This window comes from Phyllobates terribilis, unplaced genomic scaffold, assembly GCF_046119375.1.
Source record: "Phyllobates terribilis strain yellow unplaced genomic scaffold, ASM4611937v1 Scaffold_4__5_contigs__length_816908805, whole genome shotgun sequence".
Lineage (NCBI taxonomy): Eukaryota > Metazoa > Chordata > Amphibia > Anura > Dendrobatidae > Phyllobates > Phyllobates terribilis.
The window spans coordinates 244363062-244383225 of record NW_027362764.1 but is presented as its reverse complement, the minus strand read 5'-3'; the positions used below and the strand labels follow the sequence as shown (position 1 = coordinate 244383225).

Below are 20164 nucleotides of genomic sequence, written 5' to 3'. Positions count from 1 at the left end.
GATAGGAAGCAAGTTTTGCTGTGGGGGCACTCTTCAAAATTGGCTGGTCATGTATAGCCATGCTTAAAGATGTTGTGGAATTAATTTCTTTCTGTCCTTCCTGTGCTATTAACAAGACTCCAAAGCATCTTCCATTCAGGAGGCTTTTACCACTACCTGTGCCTTCAGCTTGCTGGCAGCATATCGCCATGGACTTTATTAAAGATCTTCCTGTGTCCTCTGAATGCTCCGTCATCTGGGTGGTAGACAACCGCTTCTCAAAGATGGCTGACTTTACCCCTTTACCTGCTCTTTCTTCTGATCCTGTGCTCGCTAAGAAGTTTATTCAGCACATCTTCTTGCGTTCACAGGTTTCCTCTTCACATTGTTTCCAATAGGTGCATCCAGTTCACATCCAAATTCAGGAGAACCACTTTAAACTTTTAAATGTGTTCTTGGACTTCTCTTCTGCATATCATCCTCAATCCAACTGTCAGGTAAAGAGGGTCAACCAGATTCTGTCTAATTTTCTGTGACATTTTATGAATGTGCATGATGACAATTGGGTCAAGCTTTTGTCTTGGGCGGAGTTCTATAATAATCATGTAAGCGAGTCCTCTGCTAAGTGACCATTCTTCATTGCCTATGGTAAATAGCCTGGTATTCCTCTTCCGATGTCGGCCATTTCTGGAGTCCCTGTAGCCAATGCTCTAACTGAAGATTTCTCCAAGATCTGGAGGGATACCAAAGCCACTCTTGAGAAGTCCTCCAAATGGATGAAAATGCATGCGGACAAAAGATGTATGGATTCACCATGTTTTCAGCTGGGAGATAAGGTGTGGCTCTCCTCAAAACCATCTCATGATTCCATCTTACAAGTTGGGTCCTCACTTTATCAGTCCCTTTGAGGTCGTCAAGCAGATCAACATCGTATCCTACAAATTAAAGCTTCCAGCTTTGTTACGCATGCCTAACTCCTTCCACGTAGCTCTCCTTAGGGCAGTCGTTTTGAAACACTTCCTCAAGAATACTGGTTCCACACCTGTACCAGTCTGCTCTGAGGATGGCTTTGAGGTGAAGAGCATGAGTAAGGCGAGAGGTAAAACTTTTTTCCTGGTGGATTGGAAAGGAATTGGTTCCGAAGAGAGATCGTGGAAGCTCATGGAGAATATTCATAAACCACTTTTTCTGCAGAGATTCCTTGCAGGCTTGAAGAAACGGGGGCGTAAGGAGGTGGATACTGCAGGGACGCCGACATGCTCAGTGCTACGGTTGCTGTTATATCCCCTGCTTCGACTCCCTCCACAGCTCCATGAGCCGATGCAGGCCATGCAGATCTCCTGGCAACGTGCTTAGGGCACCAGACAAGTGTCCCCCGCCTATAGCTGGGAGACATCATGTATCTAAAGCACCCTTCCCTGTAGTGAGGTGCCTGAGCAACTTTAGCTTCTAGTTTGTCTTCAAACATTCTAGTTCATTGTCAGGTCCCCGTCCTGTCTGAACCAGTACATGTGATCCTGAATCCATCCTGTCTAAACCAGCCATCCAGTCTTAACCAGCACCAATATCCTTTCTGCCAAAGGTCCTGCACCTGTCCCACCTGACACTCAAACTTTGTAGCTGCATCCCTGTCCCTTGGAGTCAGCTACTGCAGTACCGGGGACTGCCCTGGGGTGGTACCTGGTGGCTACCTGCGGCACAAGCCTAACCCCACCTTCAGGGGCTTTAGTGAAGTACTAGGTAGTCGCTTAGTGACGCCCCTCCAGGACAAGCCTGGCCCATGTCACAATGGGTCCCCACCCACCAGTGTGACCATAACCATTTAAAAATAAACCATTGTTTTGATTCTTATTTATTTTGCAATGTTTTATTGATTTTAATAATTATAACAAAAATCAAGAATAAAATCCAACAGTAAAGTCTTACGAACTCAAACTCGTCACTTTCCATAAAAAAAGGACCGCGCCATAATCCCAGCAGATATGTGACGCGCCCCTGGGCCTGCTGAGTCATGCGGCATCGCGCGCACGGGGGCTTACCCGGAGCCGGATCAGATGGGGGTAGTAGTCTCGTGGCGGTGACCCAGTCCGTGCCCAGGGAGTCAAGCTGAGCGGCAGTGTTTAGCAGTAGATGTTAGAATGTTCGACTACGCCACCCGTGGATTGCGGTCACGGAACCGCCGCTGCACGGCAGTCCGCTGAGGCCGGTGTTGCTTGTGCAGCTGAGAATGAGATGACTCCCCACGGGAGGAGTATGACCTCAGGGCAGATCTGTTAGAGATGATGATGGGAGTGATGGTGCGGGTGTCCCAGTGCCGAGGGTGCAGGTGTGACGACAGGAACACAGAGGCGGGAAGTGCAGTTTCAAAAGCTTTACTCACAGTTCTTTATCAGATCCTTGTGCACAGTAGGACCACCCGAGCCGTGCCGCGTCCACCAGGTCAGGGACTCGGCCAACTCCCAGGCGATTCCAGAGCGTGGTCCAGAGCTCCCCTCTCTTCCTTCCTACTGGCCGTCCTCACCAGGGACCCACCTATGTCCGGCTTCCTCGGGCCTTATGGGGCAAAACCTCTCTCCGGCTTTCCTGACCCTATGTGGCGTGCCTTCCTGGTGGATATGGCGAGGGGTCGTGCCAAAGCTTGACCACGACCTCCGGTTTCTGGCTAAGGATGATTAACCTCCACCAGTTTGGGATCCGGTACCCTTCTCTGCCAACCCTTCACCCGTTTTAGTTCACTCGTGGGATCTCAGGGTTCCCTCTGCTTGCGTCTCTGGGCCTTTCCTTGTGTTCCTCTTCTTCCTTCTCTCTCCTCTCTGCTTCAGGCCTAGCTCTGGAGCTGGGCCCAGACGGAGCCACAGCTCCCTGTCAGCCCTCTCTGGCTGAACTCCCTCTCAGCTTCTCCTCAGTCTGAACTGACCCTGTTCCTAGATGGTGCCCACCTTTTATACTCCCTCTGACACCCGAGCCCTGGTGACAATGCAACCAATGGGCTCCTACCTATGCCCAGAGTCCCTCCCCTGTCTGCTCCTACACCACTGGGATGTTCCCCCCCCCCCCACTCCAGCCAGGGACAGACGCTGTCGTACCTGCACAACTATCTGGTGGGAGTACCGTTGTTCTGTCCCCCGGAAATGGGGTGTATGTGGTGCATGCAGCTTACTGAGCTCTGTTCCACACTCCATCCTTACCCGGGAGTGGAATACCACACCTCTGGCTCGAGGTGCAATACCCCTGTAGCAGCCGAGTCCTCTGGGTGCTACATATGCTTCATAGAAGTAGAGCAGCACCAGCAGGTTGCAGGGCAGTCCTTATACATCCCAGCCAGCCTACCTGGTGTATAATACTATCTATAGAATATTTTCCAAGAATTTTCTAGAAGGTTCATAAACTTAGCCATTTTGGGTATTCTAGAAAAGCATTTTTTTAATTTTTATTTCATAAATCAATAGTACACATGAAAAGAATTGAAACTTAGTGATATATCAAATTAGAGAAATCTGCTTCTTTTTCTTCTTGCATTGATAATTTATTCTGAAAATTCTCAATTCACAAGTAAGTCTATGTGCCCACGATGCAGAAATGCTGCATATTTTTTACGCTTCTCCCTGGAAGGAAAAACGCATGCGGTTTTTACATGCGGTTTTCCCGCCAGGTAGAAGCGTTTGTGAAGCGTCTTTGCATGCATTTCTGCATGCGGGTTATCAAGCGCTTTTCCAAGCGATTTTAGCATCACTTGGAAAAGTGCTTGACAACTTGTTCACACTATATAAATCCATGCAACCGGCATGGATTTATAGTAGTGTGACCAAGTTAGTTAAAAAAATGAATAAGAATGGTAAAAAATAAAGTTTATACTTACCTTCCAATGTCTTCCCGGTGTTTTGTCTGCTCCGTCCAGTGTCTTGCACTGCTCGCGGTGGTGTGAAGGACCTGCGGTGATGTCATTGAGCTATGTGATGGGTCACATGACTCAGTGACGTCATGGCAGGTCCTTCACAACAAAGCGAACATTGCAAGACACTGGACGGAGCAGACAAAACACCGGGAAGACATCGGAAGGTGAGTATAAACTTTATTTTTTATTTTAAATTCTTTTTTTACAGTTTCTATTGTACCCAGGTCAGGATGAGAGTCTCCTCTCCTCCAGACTTGGGTACCATCCGCACATAGAAACGCATAATATCCGTGTGTACAAATGTACTGACACGGATATTATGCGTTTCAATGCAAGTCAATGGCGGCGATTACGCTGCGTGTCCGCAAAATTAATGGACATGCTGCGGATTTTTGAGCGCAGCATAAACGCTGCGGAAAAATCCGCAACATGGGCATTGAAAGTGCGGCTTGTCATTGGGGACCATGGGGGGCGGATTACCAAGCGTTTCCCAAGCGTTTATGCTGCGGAAATTCCGCAGCATAAACGCTTGTAAAACGCTACGTGGGCACACAGCCTAAAATCTATATTCAGTGAAAACAGACCTTTCCACTACTGAGATAGGAGATGGAAGCTACTGAACTTGCAGCTGCCGCCTCTAGCTCCTCTTCCTCCTTCCCTCTATAGAGAACTTTAAAACCCCCAACTGCCATCTCCTATCTTAGTAATGGGAAAATCTGTCTCCACTGAATACAGATTTTACAGATTTTAGACCTGATTTGAGAGGGAAAGATCAGTTTAGAAGGAGAACGAAGCCGATTTCTCTGATAAGATATATTACAAAGTTTCTTATTTTCATATGTACTATTCATTTTTTAAATGAAAATTAAAAGTGCGGTTACTATTTTACATTTGTTACTGCCACAGAAGACAACATATAAATGAGAACATACGAAAACAAATCGCTAAAAATGTCAGGTTGGAAAAAAATAAAAAGTTACCTGTTAATCATTATTTTCCGATACTTCATAAAAAATGCATAATTTAAGAAAATAAGTGTAAAAAAGCAATAGTAAGCTCTTTCCCAAATCCCAGCTGTGCATGTGTTGGCGTCTGCCCACGCTCTGTCATTAGACAAATCATTTGGAGCAGGTCAGCACTCCTGATAATTCACCTCATGAAGCAGTGTAACAAAAGCCTTTTCAGGATTGCTGCTCCTATGCTAACTGAATTACTTGCAGCTGGTTTAAATCAAATACTCCCCCTCTTTCCTTTTTGTCTTCCCTTTCCTGAAAGTTGGAATGCATGTGCACTTTATAGAACGCCTTGTGTGCTTTGCTGCGTTATTACCTCTATTTTACATCTGACAGGCAGATTTTTTCACATGAACATTTAAGAAATTGCTGACCAAGTAGTAATTGGGTGTCTGCTATTTTATTCTTCAATGCATTGATACAGAGCGTGGATGAAGGGAAGCGGATGAACATATTGAACACACCCTGACTTCCTGTATGGCCCAATATAATTCAAGAGTCATGACACTTCTTAAAATCTGTATGTAGATGACCAGTATTTGGTCCTTTTACACTCTTCATATGATTGTCATTTGTTATCTATTTACTTTCTGTACATGTTATAAAAAGAGTAAGTGTTCGGAAGAAATGAGTACACCACAACAGATTTATCAGAAAATCTTTAGTTTCTTTTCAAAATCAACATTTTCTATGGGATAGTAAACATAGGTAAACCATAGGTGAATTAGCAAATAAAGGTAATGTAATATTTGCATGTAGCTGAACAATATCCACTCAGAGCCAATGTTACTGGGGAGCATTTGACACCTAAGTCCTACACAACACTTTAGCTTTGCTCCTAAGACTTTCATTGAGGTGTATTCATTTTTGCAACATGGTCTCAAATTTTGTGAGTAGAATTACTTTTTGTGTGTGCAAAAAACAATCCTTGTTTGCAATCAATTGCCCACCTTTGTGAGAGCATTTTTTAATGTATTATCCCATAGAAAATGTTGATTCTGAAACAAAACTAAAGATTTTCCGACAAATTTGTTTGTGAAATTATTCACCCCCCTTGGCATTTTTCATGTTTTGCTACCTCAGAACCTGGAATTTCACAGTTTTTTTGAGGGTTTGCATCAGTTAATGAAAAGAACATGCCTACAACTGAGAACATTTTGGTTTTCTTTTTCTTGTGAAGCAAACAACAAATAGCAAAAAATAACTGAAAACTTCAGTGTGCATAACTATTCACCCCCCTAAAGTCAGTACTTTTTTGAGCCTCCATTTGCGGCAACTACAGCTGCAAGTCGCTTTGGATATGTCTCTATGAGCTTTCCACATCTTGCTACTGGGGTTTTTGCCCATTCCTCAAGGCAAAACTGCTCCAGCTCCTTCAAGTAAGATGGTTTCCTCTGGTGAACAGCAATCGTCAAGTCTGACTACAGATTCTCAATTGCATTAAGATCTGGGCTTTGACTAGGCCTCTCCAAAACATTTGGTAAACAAACATCGGCCTTCATATTAATGATGAGGTTACTAAGCAGCCGGTCAATACGCTGTGCCTGCAACCCATATGCCTGAAATATCATAGCAAGAACCAGGAGAGACAAAGAGTAAGTATGGCATAAAAATAGATTTTTTATTTAATAAAAGTATAAAATTTAAAGTATTCAATCAGAAAGTTATTATCATAACAGACATAAAGTGCAGTGTGCCGGGAAAGAGAACTGCTGCACTCTCTCACATATTCCCCAGTAGTATTTACCACATCACAGCAGAAAATGCCATATTGATTGGAAGCCCTGATTCAGGTCACAGAAATAGTACATGTGGTTTAGTTCTAAAGTCATAATGCAACGTGTGAGCAGAATTAGTAATGCTTACCGCTGGGTGTGATGGGAGGTAATGTGGGGGGCTGCAGCAGAGTAATGTCCTGGCAAGAGGATGCCCCGATGCGCGTTTCACCGCTATAAGCGCTGGCTTTTTCAAAAGGCGTGCTCAAAACTGTGAAGCAGGACCTTAAATGCACCCTCTCACAAATCACATGACAAAATTGGAGTCATGTGACTGGAAGGTCCTCCACAGTGTGTGCTCCATGACGCATGCGTCAGGCCTCCGGGAGTCCCATGGCATGAGCACTGGCCGTCAAGCAGCGGCGATGTGGTAAATACTACTGGGGTATATGTGAGAGAGTGCAGCAGTTTTCTTTCCCAGCACACTGCACTTTATGTCTATTATGATAATAACTTTCTGATTGAACACTTGAAATTTTATGCTTGTATTAAATAAAAAGTCTATTTTTATGCCATACTTACTCTTTGTCTCTCCTGGTTCTTGCCACTCCAAAACATTTACACGTTTATCCTTAAACCACTCGAGTGTTGCTTTAGTAGTATGCTTTGAGTCATTGTCCTGCTGAAAGGTGAACCTCCGTCCCAGTCTCAAATCACTGACAAACCGAAACAGATTTTGCTTAAGAATATCCCTGTATTTTGCACCATCCATCTTCCCCTCAACTCAAACCGAAAACCATCCCCACAGCATAATGCTGCCACCACCATGTTTCACTGTGGGGATGGTGTTCTTGGGGTGGTGAGCTGTGTTGGTTTGGCGCCAGACATAGTGTTTATCTTGGTAGCCAAAAGGTTAAATTTTGGTCTCATCTGACCACAGCACCTTACTACATACATTTAGGGAGTCTCCCACATGTTTTTTTTAGCAAATTCAAAACAAGCCTTACAATGTTTGTGTGTAAGTAAAGGCTTTATCTACCCACTCTTCCATAAAGGCCACTTATATGGAGTATAAAGCTTATTGTGGCCGTATGGGCAGATACTCCAGTCTCCGCTTGGGAACTCTGCAGCTCCTTCAGGGCTACCTTTGGTCTCTGTGCTGCCTCTCTGATTAACACCCTCTTTGCTTGGGCTGAGAGTTTTGGTGGGCGGCGCTCTCTTGGCAGGTTTGTTGTGGTACCATGTTCTTTCCATTTGATGATAATGGATTTGATGGTGCTCCAGGGAATCATCAGAGATTGGGATATTTTTTTTATAATCCGACCCTGTACTTCTCAATAATTTTGCCCCTGACTTGTTTGGAAATCTCTTTTGTCTTCATGGTGTTGGTTGGTTAGTGGTGCCTTTTGATTAATGGTGTTGCAGCCTCTTTGGCCTTTCAGAAAAGTGTGTATATACTGACAGATTGTCACAAAAATACTGCAATAGAGAGGGGCCAGAAGATTGTGGTGTCTGGTTTCATTAACTCCTGCACTGGTTAGAAGTACTTCACCATCTTATTAAATAGTGTAGTTTTTTCCTTGTTAGCTGTGCAAGGGTTAATCTGTTCAGTTGAAGATCCTGGAGCTTTCTACTTGGATTGTCTCAGCTGTTCAGTCAGTGTTGGCCCCTCCTCTCTGCTATGTATGCTTGCCTCTGGCACTTAGGAATTGCCAGTCTTAGTTCTTACTGCCTGGTTTGGAGTTGGAGGTGTAGTTTGTGGTTGGAGTAGGAATTTGGAGATTTGTTCAGGAGATTGTTGCTTGGAGTTTTGTTTGAGTGAACATCCTCAACCTCTCCTGTTTGGTTTCTCCTTCCTTTTACTCCCCTGTGTTCCACTCTGTTGTTGGTGAGTGTATTTTGTATGATTGTTATTTTCATTTATCCCTGTCCATCTTCTCTTGTTTGTTTGGTTAGTGTGTTCCTATAAACCTTGGCTTTCCACCTCCCTGGATGGGAGAGGGGACAGATAATGGTTGATTTAGGAGCATAGTAAGGCACAAGAACTCGGCGTCTCCACCTTCAGGAGTAATCCGGGGGACAGACATAGACTAGAGCACCCCTAATTCTAGGGACCTGTTTAGCGCTCTCAGTCCCAAGGTACTGCGTGACATAGACCATGTGACACTTAGATTGCACACAGGTGATCGTCCTTCACTAAGCATGTGACTTATGAAGGTAATTGCCTGCACCAGAAATTTTTAGGGGCTTCATAGCAAAAGAGGTGAATACATACACACATGAAAATTTTTAGTTATTTGATCCCAGGAAAAAATGCGGAGGGCACTACTATATCAATAAATATGGATCAACCCACCACATACAGTTATATGATGAATACACAAAAAGAGAGAAAAGACTGTATGCACAGGCAGGGATCACTAAACATCAATTATTTATTAATCAAAAAGACACACATAAACAAACCAAGAAATATATTAAAAGCATTTAAAAACAAGAATGTTTACAAATCAGTACCATAGCAAATTATGATATGGTCAACCCTCATGCATACAGGCCAAAGAACAAAGCATTAAGAAATCAATTGTAACAGCAACACCCCATAATATCATCAGTAAGTAGAGGGTAATGAAGCAGCATAAATAAAGCTGCAATAAATTGGATAAGAAATATTCTACTGACACAAAGAGATTAAACAAAAGGCATAAGTGTCATGATGAAATATGGCCAAGAACTACTGCAAAATCAGAACATCAGTAGAAAGACCGGGAGGCAACTTGCCTCCCCTGATGAAGCTGCTAACATAGCAGCGATACACGTGGGGTCTTTGTTTTCTTACCCTCTTAGGTATAGATTTTGGCTCACCTTTTTGATCCGGGCATATCATTCCCGGTCTTTCTACTGATGTTCTGGAGAGCGATCCTGCAACATCCTTCAGCACTACTGGTTTGGCAGTGGGTCAGTAATGGTGTGGGGTGGCATTTCTTTGGAGGGCAGCACAGCCCTCCATGTGCTCACCAGAGGTAGCCTGACTGCCATTAGGTACCGAGATGAGATCCTCAGACCCCTTGTGAGACCATATGCTGGTGCGGTTGGCCCTGGGTTCCTCCTAATGCAGGACAATGCCAGACCTCATGTGGCTGGAGTGTGTCAGCAGTTCCTGCAAGATGAAGGCATTGAAGCTATGAACTGGCCCGCCCGTTCCCCAGACCTGAATCTGATTGAGCACATCTGGGACATCATGTCTCGCTCCATCCACCAACGTCACGTTGCACCACAGACTGTCCAGGAGTTGGCAGATGCTTTAGTCCAGGTCTGGGAGGAGATCCCACAGGAGACCATCCGCAGCCTCATCAGGAGCATGCCCAGGCATTGTAAGGAAGTCATACAGCCACGTGGAGGCCACACACAATACTGAGCCTCATTTTGACTTGTTTTAAGGACATTACATCAAAGTTGGATCAGCCTGTAGTGTGTTTTTCCACTTTAATTTTGGGGGTGTTTCCAAATCCAGGCCTCCATTGGTTAATAAATTTAATTTCCATTGATGATTTTTGTGTGATTTTGTTGTCAGCACATTCAACTTTGTACAGAACAAAGTATTCAATGAGAATATTTCATTCATTTAAATCTAGGATGTGTTATTTGAGTGTTCCCTTTAATTTTTTGAGCAGTGTATATATATATATATATATATATATATATATATATATATATATATATATATATATATATATACATACAGTACAGACCAAAAGTTTGGACACACCTTCTCATTTAAAGATTTTTCTGTATTTTCATGACTCTTGGCATTCTCTTGAGGCTCATCAAGAGAATGCCAAGAGTGTCCAAAGCAGTCATCAAAGCCAAAGGTGGCTACATTGAAGAACCTAGAATATAAGACATATTTTCAGTTGTTTCACACTTTTTTGTTAAGTATATAATTCCACATGTGTTAATTCATAGTTTTGATGCCTTCAGTGTAAATGTACAATTTTCATAGTCATGAAAATACAGAAAAATCTTTAAATGAGAAGGTGTGTCCAAACTTTTTGTCTGTACTGTGATATATATACAGTGGGGAAAATAAGTAGGAACAAAGTCTGATTAAATAGGAGAATATTCACATGGGTAGACACCACCAATTGCACAATCAGTCAAAAAGGGAAGGGGAAAAAAGTTGTGAATAAAAATTAACTTTTATTGATTATATAAAATCTTTATAAAATGTGAACTAAACCATACATCCTGTAAGGATGTATATAGGGTCACTGCTAAATGTATATACGTTGAATAGAATCTAGATGTACCTATCCCCAAAATTATACAGAATAAAAGTGACATATACACTAATATCGCGGGGAACTATATATAATGAGAGCACCCGCTGCAATCCTCACGTATAGGTCGGAAATTACCTGTGGGTTGCTATCATATATAGTCACTATTAATAGTGCCGATATTATAGGAGCTGACACGTCATTAATAGGGATCGGACCGGTATTACATGCGATCATACATGTCAATTATGTAGGGACATGAGTCTCAATCACCACAATGATCACACAAGGCAGAATGTGGGACCTTGTCCTTAGATGGCTGAACACCCATCTACAACATAGCTCCTGACAAGAAGCAGTGCGGTCTCCTAAACTGATCATGTGCACGTGGTACGCACGCGGTCTGTATAGCTGGAGACAATTAAGCTCTGGAGAGACACTGCAGCAATCTGCTATTCATGTCAGCTGGCATGTCAGAGACATGAACGGCACATGGGGACAGGACATAGAGAGCCTAGTGAAGCTGTCACATATATTCACAGGACAGATTTCCCTGACGCACGTTTTGCCGGGGGTACCGGCTTTTTCTAAGGGAGGAGTCGGCTGCCTCTTCAAACTATTTATACACCCTGTCATGATTGACGAGTATGGCAGCCAATCAAATCATAGAGGTGCACAATACATAGATGATTGGGTTAGGAAATGCAATAAACAGATGACAGAATTACTGATATCGTAAGTGCCTTAAGTAATTCATCTGGGCTGTATAACCCCAAAGAATATATGAATTGATGATTAAAAACGATCATGACAATCTTATCAATTTATGTGGAGTTATTATCTCCCATAATGACATTTTGTATCCTTGCAAATTCATTTCATTCAGCACTTACACATAGGGAAATTACATCTCAAAAGGGGAGTGCAGGATATATGGTTATAATTGATGCAAAAAAGCAACAAAATATATTAAAGACCCTTACAATAACGTTAAGACTCTACTTTTTAATATCCACAAAATATATCTAAAATCAAATTGAGCTACGGATACCTCACATCCGTTCTTCATAATCGAGAGAAGTTTTTCAGAAGATATATTTTTAAAGGTTCTTATAGAACCACACACACAAGTTCATCGAGAATTATTCAATAGTGATCCAACAAAATCGATCACATCGTACCGCTACAGTCTATTAATGGACCCAGGATTCTTAAATCCCAGGCAAGATGTCAAAGAAAACAGCCAAAATTAAAATTATCATTTAGTCCATAAGGACTAACCATGTTTAATCTGAAAATCCATTCACTTTCCTTCTTTAGAAGGATTGAATCCAAGTCTCTACCTCTGATGTCCAATTTCTGTTGGTAGATTGCTCACCCCTTAAGTTCTTTCCACCTCAGGTCATGTTTGTTCTTAAAATGCCTCGCGATGGGGGTAGGTGTAAAGACTCTTCATTGTTCTCGACTCGTATATTCATCTTTATCAAAATTAATAATACTCCTGATGTGTTCCCTCACCCGAGTTTTCAAGTCTCTAGTAGTCTTCCCTACATATTTCAGTCCACAGGTGCACTCCAGGCAGTATATCACAGTATATTAAAAGAAAGACTGCTAGACAGGAATTATTCTAAGAATAACATCAAAAAAGCGTATAACATCGCTTTGAGAACCAAAAGGAAAGATATTTTGACCCCAAGAAAACGGAAACAACAACAAAATGACAATGTGAGATTTATCACGGAATATCATGAGGACTGGTCAATAATGATGAATATTTTCAACAGGCATTGGGGTATTTTGAGATCAGACCGCAACCTTAATTGTTTTCTTACACCACAAGCATCTGCAGGATATCGCAAAACGACTTCCATTTCCAGTCTCCTAGTTTGTAGTCATTTCAAGCGGAATAATAGATCCTTGACAGTCAGAGATCCAGGTTTTTTTCCCTGCAAGATGTGGAAGGCTTGTCAAATTCTAGTCCCTATGAGATCCCTCAAAGATGCCTTTGGAAAAAACTTTGCCCTGCGTCAACATCTTAATTGTTCTTCTACAGGGGTGATATACTGCTTGGAGTGCACCTGTGGATTGAAATATGTAAGGAAGACTTCTAGAGACTTGAAAACTCGGGTGAGGGAACACATCAGGAGTATTATTAATTTTGATAAAGATGAATATGAGTGTCGAGAACAACGAAGAGTCTTTACACCTACCCCCATCGCAAGACATTTTAAGAACGAACATGACCTGAGATGGAAAGAACTTAAGGGGTGGGCAATCTACCAACAGAAATTGGACATCAGAGGTGGAGACTTGGATTCAGTCCTTCTAAAGAAGGAAAGTGAATGGATTTTCAGATTAAACATGGTTAGTCCTTATGGACTAAATGAGAATTTTAATTTTGGCTGTTTTCTTTGACATCTTGCCTGGGATTTAAGAATCCTGGGTCCATTAAAAGACTGTAGCGGTACGATGTGATCGATTTTGTTGGATCATTATTGGATAATTGTCGATGAACTTGTGTGTGTGGTCCTATAAGAACCTTTAAAAATATATCCTCTGAAAAACTTTTCTCGATTATGAAGAACGGATGTGAGGTATCCGTAGCTCAATTTGATTTAAGATATATTTTGTGGATATTAAAAAGTAGAGTCTTAACGTTATTGTAAGGGTCTTTAAATTATTTTGTTGCTTTTTTGCATCAATTATAACCATATATCATGCACTCCCATTTTGGGATGTAATTTCCATATGTGTAAGTGCTGAATGAAATGAATTTGCAAGGATACAAAATGTCATTATGGGAGATAATAACTCCACATAAATTGATAAGATTGTCATGATCGTTTTTATTCATCAATTCATATATTTTTTGGGGTTATACTGCCCAGATGAATTACTTAAGGCACTTATGATATCAGTAATTCTGTCATCTGTTTATTGCATTTCCTAACCCAATCATCTATGTATTGTGCACCTCTATGATTTGATTGGCTGCCATACCCGACAATCATGACAGGGTGTATAAATAGTTTGAAGAGGCGGCCGACTCCTCCCTTAGAAAAAGCCAGTACCCCTGGCGAAACGTGCGTCAGGGAAGATCTGTCCTGTGAATATATGTAACAGCTTCACTAGGCTCTCTATGTCCTGTCCCCATGTGCGTGCCAGCTGACATGAATAGCAGATTGCTGCAGTGTCTCTCCGGAGCTTAATTGTCTCAGGCTATACAGACCACGTGCGTACCACGTGCACGTGATCAGTTTAGGAGACCGCACTGCATCTTGTCAGGAGCTATTGTGTGGATGGGTGTTCAGCCATCTAATGACAAAGTGCCACATTCTGCCTTGTATGATCATAGTAGTGATTGAGACTCATGTCCCCGCATAATTGACATATGTGATCGCATGTAATACCGGTGCAATCCCTATTAATGATGTGTCAGCTCCTATAATATCAGCACTAATAATAGTGACTATATATGATAGCGATTCACAGGTAATTTCCGACCTGTACATGAGGATTGCAGCGGTTCCTCTCATTATATATAGTTCCACACGGTATTAGTGTCACTTTTATTCTGTATAATTTTGGGAATAGGTACATCTAGATTCTTAGCTGGATATATTTCCTAACCATTTAATTAAAGGGACATCGGTTGTGGAACCATACAATTCTATTTGCTGTCCTACATATTCCAGGATCTACAGGGTCACAGCTATTCAACGTATATACATTTAGCAGTGACCCTATATGCATCCTTACAGGATGTATGGTTTAGTTCACATTTTATAAAGATTTTATATAATCAATAAAAGTTAATTTTTGTTCACAACTTTTTTCCCCTCCTTTCCCCTTCCCTTTTTGACTGGGGGAAAATAAGTATTTGCTACACTATCGATTTTGCACGTTTTCCCACCTACAAAGAATGGAGAAGTCTGTAATTTGTATCGTAGGGACACTTCAACTGTGAGAGACAGAATCTAGAAAGAAAAAACAGAAAATCACATTATTTGATTTTTAAATAATTAATTTGTATTTTATTGCATGAAATAAGTATTTGATACAATAAAAAACATAACTTAATATTTGGCACAGAAACCTTTGTTTGCAATTATAGAGGTCAGACGTTTCTTGTAGTTCTTGACCAAGTTTGCACACAATGCAGCAGGGATTTTTCAGATCTTTCAGGTTTCTGGGCTGTCGCTGGGCAATATTGAGTTACAGCTCCTTCAAAGATTTTCTATAGGGCTAGGCCACTCCAAGACTTTGAAATGCTTCTTATGGAGCCACTCCTTAGTTGCCCTGGCTGTGTGCTTCGAGTCATTATCATGCTGGAAGATCCAGCCACCACCCATCTTCAATGCTCTTACTGAGGGAAGGAGTTTGTTGGCCAAAATCTTGCGATGCATGACCCCATCCATCCTACCTTCAATACGGTGCAGTCATCCTCTCCCCTTTGCAGGAAAGCACCTCCAATGTATAATGTTTCCCCTACCATGCTTCACAGTTGGGACGGTGTTCTTGGGGTTGTTCTCATCCTTCTTCTTCCTCCAAACACGGTGAGTGGATTTGATACCAAAAAGGTCTCTTTTGGTCTCATCTGACCACATGACCTTCTCCCATGCCTCCTCTGGATCATCCAGATGGTCATTGGCGGACTTCAAATGGGCCTGATCATGCGCTGGCATGAGCAGGGGGACCTTGCGTGCCCTGCAGAATTTTAATCCATGACAGCGTAGTGTGTTACTAACGGTAATGTTTGAGATTGTGGTCCCAGCTCTCTTCGGATCATTGACCAGGTCCTCCCATGTAGTTCTGGTCTGATTCCTGACCTTTCTCAGAATCATTCTTAGCCCACGAGGCAAGATCTTGCATGGAGCCCCAGACCGAGGAAGATTGACAGTCATCTTGTGTTTCTTCCATTTACTAATAATTGTGCGAACAGTTGTTGCCTTCTCACCAATCTGCTTGCCTATTCTCCTGGAGCCCATCTCAGCCTTGTTCATGCCTCCAATTTTGTCCCTGGTGTTCTTAGACAATTCTTTAGTCTTGGCCATGATGGAGAGGTTGGAGTGTGATTAGTTGAGTGTGTGGACAGGTGTCTTTTATACAGGCAATGAGTTCAAACAGGTGCAATTAATACAGCTAATGAGTGCAAAGTAGGAGGGCTTCTTAAAGAAAAACTAACAGGTCTGTGAGAGCCAAAATTCTTGCTGGTTGGTAAGTGATCAAATACTTATTTCATGCAATAAAATGCAATTTAATTATTTATAAATCATACAATGTGATTTTCTGATTTTTATTTTTAGATTTTGTCTCTCACAGTTGAAGTGTACCTATCATAAAAATTACAGACCTCTCCAGTCTTTGTTGGTGGACAGAAGGACACATTCAGACCAGGAGGAGGATGAGGAGGGTGGCGCTGGAGATAGCAGTATGCGTAGGCGCTGACCACATACCGCAATCTGCGGCGCCAATGCGGACATACCGGAGAGTATGTAGGAGGAGTGTGATGCCAGAGTGAGCGCCTGCACATTGCGCGATCTCTCGCACAGTGTCTTCAACAAAATGGCCCCGGATAGCACGGTATGAACACGTGCTGACTCCGGCGCCATTTTGTTTAAATATTTAACTCAGACCAAACCTGGGCCACACCATGCCATCCCACACCTGCCCGCCCGCTGTCTCCATCCACCTGCTGTCTCCATGCGCGCTGACTGCATTGGTGGAGGAGGGGCCTCCGTCCCCTTCCTCCACCAATCAGCGTATGAAACAGCTGACGTGATCACGTCATTTCATCATGTCAGCTGTGTACTGCGGAGAGTCAGCGCACTGGAGACAGGAGCAGAGGCAGAGCGCCAGGGAAACGGGACCGAGGTGAGTATGTGGTGTTCTGTTTTTTCATGTGTATGGGATGTTTGGCTGGACATTGGGAGGCTATAGGGGTCTCATGCTACACATGGGGAGGTTTTGGGGCTCTTATGCTGGACATGGGGAGCCTATGGGAGTCTCATGCTGGACAAAGAGGGGTTTGGGGCTCTCATCTTGGACATGGGAAGACTATTGGGGTCTCATTTTGGATATGGGGAGGCTAAGGGGGTCTCATGCTGGATATGGGGAGGCTATAAGGCTCTCATCCTGGACATGGGGAGGCTATTGGGGTCTCATCCTGGATATGGGGAGGCTAAGGGGCCCTCATCCTGGACATTGGGAGGCTATGGGGCTCTCATGCTGGACATGGGGAGGCTATGGGGCTCTCATGCTGTACATGGGGAGGCTGTGGGGGTCTCATGATGGACAAGGGGAGGCTATGGGACTCTTATGCTGGACATGGGAAGGCTATGGGGCTCTCATGCTGGACATGGGGCTGTATTCGGGTTCAAATGGTATATAGGGGGATGTCAGCACACTTAATTCTGCTCAATATTAAGTCATACAATTAATATTAATATAATTATTAATAATATAATAATTATAATTAATATATTGATATTAATATGGAGCAGAATTAATTTCAGCCTATTGGTTCAGCGCTCCACAACAGTCACAGACTCTCATATAGCCCCTCAGGAAAATTAATTGCCCACCCCTGACTCAGATGATGTGCTGCAGGGGAGCGAGGGAAAGGTGAGTAGGAGTGTTTGTGAATGGATGGATGAGCAGCATGGATGGATGGATGGATGAGCAGCATGGATGGATGGATGAGCAGCATGGATGGATGGATGGATGAGCAGCATGGATGGATGAGCATCATGGATGGATGGATGGATGGATGAGCAGCATGGATGGATGGTTGAGCAGCATGGATGGATGGAGCAGCAGTGCAGACAGGATGGGGGAGCATATACCAGGCTGGGGAACCCATCCATCCAGCCCTAATGCAAAGAGAGTGTCAGCCAAGGCCGGAGGCATGGTTACAGAGCAAAGACAGAACCCGCGGTACCACCAACCCCATGACTGAAACCAAAGTCTGGCGGGGAGAATAAAGTTAATTTTCTCCCCGCTGCATTTGGCTGCATGCAGGCACCGGGCAGCAGAATAACGCTATTAACCAGCAGATTAACCGCATATTTGCAGGTTCACAGCGTAATTTCTGGTGACAGGTCTCCCTTAATTTTGTACAATACAATACAATACTTCAATAAAATTACACCGGACTCAATGCATACCATGCTATCCGGCACCATTTTTTTGAAGACCCTGTGTCTGCAAATTTGCATATACAGCGTCTTAAATAAAATGGCGCCGATCGCATGGTATGCACAGGCACTGACATAGTCAGTACATATTTGTATAGCAGGGCACTATGTAAGTGAAGAGGTCTGGGACAGAGTGTTCCAGATCGTCATCCACAGAGATGATGTATAGGGTTATGCAGCCAAGACAGTGTTTGAGGCTTTGCAAGCTCTGCCTACCACAAACATTTTGTCATGGTTGTAAAATATGTTTTGGGCGAGTTTACAAATCTTATCGCTGGCAATCTACGATCTAACCCCCTGATCTAGTTCAGTGATCAAGTTTCATCTGTGCAGCGACCTAATCCGAGCCCTGCTTCTCTCAGCCTACATCAAGTTTATCAACTTGTTTCCTGGAATTAAACCTACTATCCAGGACGTGCTGTGAAGTGACAGCCAGCTCAAAAATGTTGACGTGGAGCTTTAGCAAAGAGGTGGGATATCTACAGCTGAGCTCCATAGCTAGTAACGACATCTTCACTACAGTTTTAGAGGAGATGCCTCCATTCCCTGAGAGTCATCCATCTTGGCTAAATGGAAGAAGAAGAAGGGTCCGAATGCTGTCACTGACCTCGAAGACACTAGAAAGGAGAAGAACAGCTCCGACGTGAATAGGGGCACTGAACCCACCCCTGTAGCACAGCGTCCACTCCTTCTCCTTCTGCAGACCTCCTAGACCTGGGAGCTCCCTCTTAGACCTGGGAGCTCCCTCCACATACAGTCCCGGTGCTCCCCCTGCTGCCACATCCGGTGGTCTGTTTGTGGATGTCTTTGCAGATATATCACTTCCTACTGATGAAGTCGCTACAGGGCAAGAAAAGAACTTTGAAAGGTTTACGTATCTGCAAAAACAATGGCGTCCTGATTGAGAATCTGCAAAATCTCGGTCATATGTCATCTTCTATGGAAACAAGCTCTCCAATCAGTTCCAGAACTTCACTCTGACACACTTTTGTTCTGAGCTAAAGGCTAGTCTGAGCTTCCAGTGTAAACCAGTGGAGTCCACTGTTAACCGAGGGCCCCAGGTGCAGCAGGTGACAATATCGAGTGTTTGCAGTAATTTGTGGAGGCTCCTATTCTGAACATCCAGTTCAGATACGTGGGCGAGTTATAGAATTTCTCAGTAAAGCTTCCTATAACCCTGAACAAGTTCTTTCAGCCAACTGATATGGAAGCACAAGACTTTTTCCAGCACTGGAAGCAGCTCAGCAGTGCTAACCAAGAGGTCCAGAATATTTTCAAGGCAAAAAATACAATGGATTCCGAGATTGTAAAAGCAAAGCTCCTTGGTTTTTGGCCTGCGGTCTTAGAAAACGTTGACCCAAGCCCATGCAATTTTGTGGCAGCTGGGATTATTCAGGCAAAATCTCAACAAGTGGGATGTCTGCTACACCTTGAACCAAATATGCAGGTGCAGATGTACAGGCTCACCCCATACAGCTCCATTGACTAAAAAATAATAATCTAGAGACATAAAAACAAGTAATTTTGTAAGGAAAAAAGATTTTATTATGTCAAAGTAAAAAATATAGCAAAACTATAAAACACCGCAGAAGTAAATTAATAAATTACCAAATCAACTTATGTATAGTGCACGATAAACTCAGTAAAAATACATTTCTTTATAAATGAAGATATTGGCATGACTATGTTAAATTAGTAGCTGGAAAAAAATTTGTTTTATGCCCATTTGTGAAAATGATAAAAAAAGAGGCTAACTCCTTTAAAGGGGTTGTCTACTTTCAGGAGCGTGGGCTCTAGTCTGTAAAATTACTAAAATAACAAAGTTAGCAGGTATCCACCCTCCCTGGATCCAGTGCTGGCTTCCTTGGTGTTCACCATGTTGTAGAAATGACACATTACCTTTACTGAGCAGGTCAATTGAGACATAGGCAATAGGCATATGTGATACTTTAATTAGGAACTTTGCACATCTAAAACTCTTAGGTCCCTGCTTGAGTCAAGATTTTATGTACTTTTTACAAAAATTGCAAAGCAGAAATATAAAAATTGCAGATCAGCAGCTTTTTTAGAGCTGTGATTTTGCTTT

General features: G+C 42.9%; 1 pseudogene; it reads left to right on the top strand.

Annotated features, from left to right (window-relative positions):
* Positions 1–653: 653 nt before the first annotated feature.
* LOC141264642 (AP-2 complex subunit alpha-2-like) lies at positions 654–19567 on the top strand (annotated as a pseudogene).
* The last annotated feature ends 597 nt before the right edge of the window (positions 19568–20164 follow it).